This window comes from Theropithecus gelada, chromosome 16 (genome assembly GCF_003255815.1).
Source record: "Theropithecus gelada isolate Dixy chromosome 16, Tgel_1.0, whole genome shotgun sequence".
Lineage (NCBI taxonomy): Eukaryota > Metazoa > Chordata > Mammalia > Primates > Cercopithecidae > Theropithecus > Theropithecus gelada.
Genome location: NC_037684.1, coordinates 59,159,146 through 59,168,410, shown reverse-complemented (window position 1 = coordinate 59,168,410; position 9,265 = coordinate 59,159,146). Strand labels below are relative to the sequence as shown.

At 52.4% G+C, this 9,265-nt stretch overlaps 1 protein-coding gene across 1 annotated transcript in view; it reads left to right on the top strand.

The window, feature by feature from the left end:
* Nucleotides 1–2,980: 2,980 nt before the first annotated feature.
* Nucleotides 2,981–9,265, top strand: part of CCDC92B (coiled-coil domain containing 92B) — a 32,295-nt gene continuing 26,010 nt past the window's right edge. The window contains exon 1 of the mRNA XM_025363004.1: nt 2,981–3,005. The gene's annotated coding sequence lies outside the window, so the exon portion shown is untranslated. The remainder of the gene's footprint in view (nt 3,006–9,265) is intronic.

Below are 9,265 nucleotides of genomic sequence, written 5' to 3'. Positions count from 1 at the left end.
AGAGGTTTCAGTAAACTGAGATCACGCCACTGCACTCCAGCCTGGATAACAGAGCTAGACTCCATCTCAGGAAAAAAAAAAAAAAAAAAAAAGGGCTGGGCTCGGTGGCTCACACCTATAATCCCAGCACTTTGGGAGGCCAAGGTGGGCAGATCACTTGAGGTCAGGAGTTCGAAACCAGCCTGGCCAACACGGTGAAACTCCATCTCTACTAGAAATACAAAAATTAGCCGGGCATGCCTGTAATCCCAGTTACTTGGGAGGCTGAGGCAGGAGAATCGCTTGAACCCAGAGGGTGGAAGTTGCAGTGAGCTGAGATCGTGCCACTTCACTCCAGCCTGGGCGAAAGAGTGAGACTCCACTTTAAATAAATAAATAAATAAATAAATAAATGCCAGAGTTCCAGGATTCATCCTGACACAGATCAAGGAGAAAAACATTTGAGACTTAGTCATAATAATTCTATCCATGTGCCCTTTATCAACCCCTTCACTTGTACCTTAAGACAGCCTCACAAGGATCCTGTGGGCAGAGTAAATGTTACTCTTCCCATTTTACTGAGAAGGCACTGGAGCTCTGAACGGCTGAGACTTGCCCAGAATTACCCAAGTAGTAAGTAACAGAGCTGGGGCCAGAAGCCAGGTTTTCAGGCTCCTTCATATCATCTGTTTTTGGAGATAAAAAAACATACCTTTCATCATTCTTACCGATATCTCATGAAATTAAGAGAATATGCATGGTTCATCAGAACTCACACTGCTGCTGGAGACACTGATATGCAAGTCCAAGGAGCACAGCCCAGGAATACTGCCCTCTAGGAAGGACAGCAAGGGACAGGAAGTGGGGCGAGGCTGGCCTGTCTGTTCCTCTCCCAAGGATTTCCTCAGACAGGATGAAGAGGGGCCACCCACAGTGCAGCTAGTAGCCAGAATTCCTGCAGGGTGGGATTTGAGAGGCCTTTGAACAAAATTCAAACCCCGCAGTCTGTCAAGCCACCTAAGAGAGTCATTCCTGCAACTCTCCATTTGTTTGTTTGTTTTGAGATGGAGTCCCACTCTATTACCCAGGCTGGAGTGCAGTGGCACGATCTTGGCTCACTGCAACCTCTGCCGCCCGGGTTCAAGCGATTCTCCTGCTTCAGCCTCCCAAGTAGCTGGGATTACAGGCACCTGTCACCTCATGATCCACCTATCTCAGCCTCCCAAAATGCTGGGATTAGAGGCGTGAGCCACTGCACCTGGCCCTTGCAACTCTTTAGGCTTAGAATTTTCCAGGAGCAGCTAAAGCTTTTTATTTGTTGACACCTGAGTCCAGTTAACCTTTGGAAAGTGGGGAGGACAGGGAGGAAAGGGACCCAGAGAGGTAGGGTACCCTTGAGGCCTCCCCAGGGCCTCTGTGGCAAGGGCCGGGTCTCCCAGCTCTGAAAGCACAGGGATTCTCTGAAAATTTGGTCCAGGAGGAAAGGCCAGGGATTATTTGGCTAGCAATGGAGTGCGAAAAGCCAGGCACCAGCCCGTTAGCCTGAATCCACTCAGCCCAGTCCTCCAGGCAGGGACGGGAATGACTCATGTAGAGGAATCTCTGAGCCACCTGCCACTCACACAATGCTACCTCATCCCTTGTCATGAGCACAGAGGCCTAACAAGCACTCAGCAGCACTGTTCTGAGCACTTCACAGGAAGGAATTCATTTAATCTGCACAACAACCTGAAGATCTTATGAGCTACGTAGATCACCATTATCCTCATTTACAGATGAGACCAAGCCCCAGGGAGGGGGAAGATATTAGGGCAGCCACACTTTTGAGGCACACAGTGAGACTCCTGAAGCCTCCCACGTTCAGTGAAAATGGATCAACAGCAATGCCTTGCACGTGTTCTGAACTTTGGAGTTTTTTTGTTTTTGACAGTCTCACTCTGTCACCCAGGCTGGAGTGCGGTGGCACAATCTTGGCCACTGCAACCTCTGCCTCCTGGGTTCAAAAGATTCTCCTGCCTCAGTCTCCCGAGTAGCTGGGATTGCAGGCGCCCGCCACGCCCAGCTAATTTTTGTAGTTTTACTAGAGATCAGGATTCACCATATTGGCCAGGCTGGTCACGAACTCCGGACTTCAGGTAATCCGCCCACCTCGGCCTCCCAAAGTGCTGGGATTACAGGCGTGAGCCACCGCGCCCGGCCGGAACTTTGGAGTTTGTAAAGGATCTTCCCTTGGCTCTTGGGACTCTCATATAGGGTGAAATACGGCGTCTTAGCAACTGGGGCCCAGAGAGATGATGTGACTCACCCAGGGCCACACAGCTAGTGAGAGGTCTGGGGCGGGTTTGCTGCTGCCTAGACACGGGACGAATTCCCAGCCCACTGGTCAGATCGCGCTTCGCCCCAAGCCTTCCCGGCGCGGGTGCGGGCGCTGCCTCTCCTTCCTACGCCAGGGCGGGCGGGGCGGAGCGGATCGCGGCCTGGCGGCCTGGGCGCTGTCCGCGGTGCTGATCCTCCGCCGCGCCCCTGCGCGCCAAGGCACCGGCGGGTTCCCCAGGTCGCCCTTCCAGCTCCCAGCTAAAGCCAGCTCCGCGAGCCCGGCGGCCCGCCGCGGGCCTCAGGCCCGGTTCCCGGGGCTTTCGGGGCTCCCGGGGTTCCCCCTCCCCCGACAGCGCGCCGCCGGCCTCCCCTCCCCCCGCCCCGCCCACGGCCCCTCCCCGCCCGTCTCAGGTCCCTCCCCTCCCCCTTTATCTCTCCCGCCCCCCGCACCCCTCCGGCTCGTTCGCCAGTTCCGGTCACGTTGCTGGGTGTTTACGCCTCGAGCCCGCCCCAGACCCCCCTTCGGCGCCCCCGAGCCCCCCGGAGCCCCGGCCCGACTGCCCCGCAGCCTCCCAGCAGCTGATGGCGCCGCAGCCAGGGCGGGCGCTGCGGATCCCCAGGCGCAGCTAGCGCGGGGGGAAGAGCGCCGCCCCCACCCAGCCCGGCCCGGACCCAGGGCCCCGCCGGCCGGTGGCTCCCAGGTCCCGAAGGTGAGGAGGCCGGTCGGTGGGCGTGGGGGGTGTGGGCGCCGGAGCGGCCCCAGTGGGGAGCAGCGCGGCCGAGCTCCAGCTCCCCCGGGAGGGCTGGCGCGGGGCTGGGCACCGCAGCGCGCGGGAGGCGGGCAGGACTCGCGGCGGGCTGCTGGCAGAAGTTGTCCTCCACCGCCCAGACCCGGGCCCTGCCTGGCGCTGACGGGCGTCCAGAGCGGCCCGAGGTCGAGCCCCGCCACCACCCGCCACACACACCTTTCTTTCTGCTGCCTTTGCCCTCCTCTCTGTTATCTCGCTTCCCCGTCCTCCTTAGTCTCCACATCCCCGCCAACCCCTGCCTTCCTTGGGAGTCATATTGGAGGCATAATTAGGGCAGAACCTGAAGCCTGAAGGGGGTGAGGGGCTCGAGTTTCCCCATACACCCCATTCCTGTGTGACTGGATCCTCAGCTTTGCTGAGGTGGGGGGTCCTGAGAGCTTCAGTGCAGAGGGCAGCCAGAGTTGAGGGGTTCAGGGGAAGGGGCTCTGGAGTGGAGAGGACCACAAGGTCCCTGGGGAATGTGGCTCCACCACTGGCTAAGTGGCCCCACCTTGCAGACAGAATCCTAGACATTTGTCAAAGGCTGAATCCTTGTTCCAGACTCCAGTCCCCAGGAAAGCCAAGGATTTGGGGTTGGGGGACCAGCATACTTATTTTTTAATATGTGTATTTACTTGCCCTGGTGATTCCCAGTAAGACTCAATCCATTCTCCCTGTTTCAGCAACATTCATTACGGGCCTGTTCCTTGCAAGAGATTCCCAGAGACAAAGCCTTGCCCTCAGGAAGCATATGGCTTAGCACAGAAGCCAGGTGCATTCAGGCACATGCACGCGCGCACACACACACACACACAGGATGAAGACTTATGGCTTAGCACAGAAGCCAGGTGTGTGCAGGCACACGTGCACACACACGCACACAGAACAAAGAGTGATAATATGGCAGACTGTGGTGCTAGCTGCCACTCAGATTCCAACAAATTGCCTGGGGAACAGAGAGACAGGAGTCATTCCATCTTGGTGGGGGATCAGGGGTGGCTTCATGGTAAAAGTCACACCAGAGCAAGGCCCTGAAGGATGGGTCAGGTTTCAAGAGGCAGAGATGAGGCGCATATAGTAAGCGAGGGGATGGCCTGGCTACCGGGCTACTGGAAGACTTTGTCATCAGAGCAGCAAGAGGTAGAATCCAAAAGAGGGGAAGAGCAGCCTGCAGATGTGGACTGCTAAATGCAGGCTGATCTTCTCCTCTTTGGGATTCTCTTATGAGAGGCCATAAATGCCAGGATGAGCACCCGGTGGAATGCTTCTAGTTACCAGGCACTGTAGTTGCGTATACTGAGCAAACTACCTTACCTTTCTAAGCCTGTCTCCTCATCGATAAAGTGGATACATTAATAGAATCTTCAACATGGGGTTGTTGCCAAGATAAATGAGTTAATATATATAAAATGCTAAGAACAGTACCAATTACTTATTATTATAAGTATTATTACTTATGCATTGATGCCATGTCCAAGAAAGGCTTCTTGAGTTCCTGCTCTCCTATTGCCCCAGGCCTCTGAGTCAGGCCATGAACAGGAATAATGACTAAGAAACATAAAGCTCGTGTTGATTATTTCTTTTGAGACCGAGTTTTGCTCTTATTGCCCAGGTTGGAGTGCAGTGGTATGATCTCAACTCACTGCAACCTCCGCCTCCCAGGTTCAAATGACTCTCCTGGCTCAGCCTCCCGAGTAACTGGTACTACAGGTGCCCTCCATCACGCCCTGCTAATTTTTGTATTTTTAGTAGAGATGGGGTTTTGCCATGTTGACCAGGCTTGTCTCAAACTCCTGACCTCAGGTGATCCGCCCCCATCGGCCTCCCAAAGTGCTGGGATTACAGGCGTGAACCACCGCGCCCGGCCTGATTCATTTATCTGTTCACTTATTGCCATGCCTGTCCTATCTAATCTACCTGCCCTGACTATAAGAATAATAAAAATAAGTCTAACATTCTCCTTAAACAAGAAAACATACATACTTAAAGCACTTTAACAAAACGTGGCTATTGACTGTTAAGAACAGCACAAAGATATTTGTTGACTTGATAACTATTTTCAGTCCCAAACAGAAAAGAAACACTAGGAAAAGCTGAAACTGGGACAAGAGAATCCATCAGTGAGTGAGGGGTGGCAGACAGTGCAAACCCCGGGCAAGCAGGTTGCAAGAAGTGTGGAGTGTTCTTCTCCCAGCGACCTCCTCTGCTTAAGGGAAAGAAAGAGGCAGCAGAGGCCAGGGAACCTTGAGCAGACGAAAAGGGTGTGGGGAAGGTGAGATTTAGATACCCAAGGAAAGACTAGACTATAAAAGAGGTTTTCAAACTGCTGGTTAGCAGGCCAGGCACTGCAGCTTACGCCTGTAATCCCAGCACTTTGGGAGGCTGAGGCAGGTGGATCACCTGAGGTCAGGAGTTCAAGCCTGGCCAACATGGCAAAAACTCATCTCTACTGAAAATACAAAAAAATAGCTGGGTGTGTTGGTGGGTGCCTGTAATTCCAGCTACTCGGGAGGCCGAGGCAGGAGAACTGCTTGAACCCAGGAGGCGGAGGTTGCAGCAAGCCAAGACTGAACCACTGCACTCTAGCCTGGGCAACAGAGGAGACTCCGTCTCAAAATAAAACAAACAAACAACAAAACAAAACAAAACTGAAGCGGGGGAGAGAACTGCAGCTTCCCACTTGCCAAGTCGGTGGTAACTGGGTAGGAAAGTGAGTACCCAGAAGCTCCAAAGAGACAAGCAGGAAGAGAGGTCATTTTCAGGGATCAGGAGCCCAGACCTCAGAGAGTCCAAATTGTGCCAGGGTCAGAAGGTTCCCGAGCCTGACACTTTACCCGTGATTGGGAACCTGAGCACAGAAGCCTTCTCCACCAACTTCCCCAAAGGGAAAAGTATTTGTAACTTTCAGACACATCAGAGACATGTTAAAAGTACTTGGAATTAACCCTATAAATTGTGAGCCTTGTGTTAGGGTCTTTTTAATATTTTTGGTAACAATTTTTTTAAATGAATATTTTTTCATCAAGCTAGAAAGGCCAGGGACAGTGGCTTATGCCTGTAATCCCAGCACTTTGGGAGTCTGAGGCGAATGGATCACTTGAGGTCAGGAGATCGAGACCAGCCTGGCCAACATGGCAAAACCCTGTCTCTACTAAAAATACAAAAATTAGGCTGGGTGCGGTGGCTCAAACCTGTAATCCCAGCACTTTGGGAGGCCGAGGCGGGCGGATCATGAGGTCAGGAGATCGAGAACATCCTAGCTAACATGGTGAAACCCGGTCTCTACTAAAAATACAAAAAATTAGCCGGGCGTGGTGGTGGGTGCCTGTAGTCCCAGCTACTCGGAGGCTGAGGCAGGAGGATGGCGTGAACCCGGGAGGTGGAGCTTGCAGTGAGCCAAGATCGCGCCATTGCACTCCAGCTTGGGCGACAGAGCGAGACTACATCTCAAAAAATATATATATATATACAAAAATTAGCCAGGCATGGTGGTGGCCGCCTGTAAACCCAGCTACTTGGGAGGCTGAGGTAGGAGAATCACTTGAATCAGGGAGGCAGAGGTTGTGGTGAGCCAAGATTGTGTCATTGCACTCCAGCCTGGGCAACAAGAGCAAATCTCCATCTTGAAAAAAAAAAAAAAGAAGGAGAAGGACAAGGGGAAGGAAAAATTAACAGGAAAAAGAACTCAGAGAACCAGAAGAAGGAGGGGAGCAGAAACAATGCAGGCTCTGAGGTGCTCAGGACAGCGGACAGAGGAGTGCGACCCTCTTCCCCAAGCGTGTTAACTCAGGAGACTAGACATCTAGCGCTGTGTTGGGGGGAAAGATGGAACCGATAGCTCCAGCCCTTCAGCTACTGTTACTGACCTGGGCCAAGTCCTCAGGCACGAGCTTCTGAAGCCCAGATGTTCCAGGACTGCATTTATGATGGGAAAATCGGATGTTTTCCTGGCTTGGGCCTTCTGAAGTAGTGCCTGCGACTCCCCAGCCAGACAGAGAGATTTCTGTTGTCACTAGTTCCCTTCCCCACTCTATCTCCCACCCTCCCCCAAACAAACTAAACAATAATGTCTAAGAGAGAATATTTGCCAAGATCGTTTGTGACCCAAATTTCTGCCCTGAGAAAAGCAGCCTGCCTAGTTGGAAGCAAATACTCAAGTCGTTCTGGGAAAGCACAGAAACAGCTGGTTGGCTCAGCCTCTCACCGGTGGCCAGGGTCCAGTCTCCAGAGCTGTGTGGGAAGGGCTTTTACTCTTCAGAAACATTTGCATTTCAGTGGCTGGGAACAGACATTTTCTCTCTTTATCCTAAGCACAGGCCCACACACCCACCTTCGTCCTACAGGTGTGCGCACAGCAGACACAGCAGCAAGAGAATCGAGAGACACACACAGGTACTCCTTGAGGCACACACGCAGGCTCAGGCACACACACAGATACGCAAGCACACAAACCCTGACAAAGACTCACAGTTGCATAGACATGCAGCTCACCTGTTTCTCCTGAGTTCTGCACCAGCGTATTATGTTTTATTCTATCTTTTTTTTTTTTTTGAGACAGGATCTCACTCTCTGTCACCCAAGCTGGAATGCAGTGGTGCAGTCATGGCTCACTGAAGCCTCAAACTCCTGGGCTCAAGCAATCCTCCCACCTCAGCCTCCCGAGTAGCTGGGACCACAGGCACACGCCACCCCGCCCAGCTAATTTTTGTATCTTTAGTAGAGACGGGGTTTCACCGTGTTGTCCAGGCTGGTCTCAAACTGCTGGGCACAAAAAGGATCTGCCCACCTCTGCCTCCTAAAGTTCTGGGATTATAGGCATGAGGCCCTGAGCCTGGCTGCACGAGTATATTGGCCTGCCTACGTGACATCTAGTTCTCCTTGTCTGAGGTCTTTTGGGCATATCGCACCTAACACATGACAACTTGATCTTACTTTGTGTAAATCTGCTTCTCCACCAGTCTACCCCATCCCCACAAATTCACTCACTCTAAAGATATTTACTGAATACTTCCTGTTTGCCACATACTGTGCTAGGTACTAAGGAACAGGAGGAACCAAAGCAATGTCCTTCATCTCAGTTGCTAACAATCTGGCAGAGGAAACAGACAAGAAACAAAAATTGGGGGCTGGGTGCAGGAGCTCATGCCTGTAATCCCAGCACTTTGGGAGACTGAGGTGGGTAGATCACGAGGTCGGGAGTTCGAGACCAGCCTGGCCAACACGGTGAAACCCCGTCTCTACTAAAAATACAAAAATTAGCCAGGTGTGGTGGCGCATGCTTGCAGTCCCAGCTACTCGGGAGGCTGAGGCAGGAGATTGACTTGAACCCGGGAAGCGGAGGTTGCGGTGAGCCGAGATTGTACCATTGCACTCAAGCCTGGGCAACAGAGCCAGACTCCATCTCAAAAAAATAAAAATAAACAAACAAATAAAAATAAAACTTTAATATATTCATGTGGTAATACATTCACGGAAGAAGAAATAATGCAGATTAAGGGAATGGAGGGTAACAAAAGATTCTACTTTAAATTGGGTGATGAGAGAAATCCCTGAGGAGCTGACATTTGGAGAGTCCTGAATGAAGGAGGGGACTAGGCCCTGAGGCGGTCTTGGTGAAGGGCATTCCTGGCAGAGGGGATAGCACATACAAAGTCCCCAAGGCAACAGTCTGCTGGCCACATTCAGGGAGCAGCAAGGAGGTTGGAGTGGCTGGGATGGAACCAGCAGGATGAGGACAGAGGGAGCCAGGGCAGACTGTGCAAGGGCCCATAAGAACTTTGGGTTTGTTTTGAAGCATGATGGAAAGCCACACAGAGGGTTTTGAGTGGGGTATGGGGAGACATGATCAGACTTATATTTGTTTTTGTTTTTGTTTTGAGACGGAGTCTCACTCTGTCGCCCAAGTTGGAGTGCAGCGGTGCAATCACGGCTCACTGCAACTTCTGTCTCCCAGGTTCAAGAGATTCTCCTGCCTCAGCCTTCCAAGTAGCTGGGACTATAGGCATGCGCCACTATGCCTGGCTAAGTTTTGTACTTTTCTTTCTTTTTTTTTTTTGAGACGGAGTCTCGCTATGTCGCCCAGGCTGGAGCGCAGTGGTGCGATCTTGGCTCACTGCAAGCTCCGCCTCCCGGGTTCATGCTGTTCTACTGCCTTAGCCTCCCAATTAGCTGGGACTACAGGC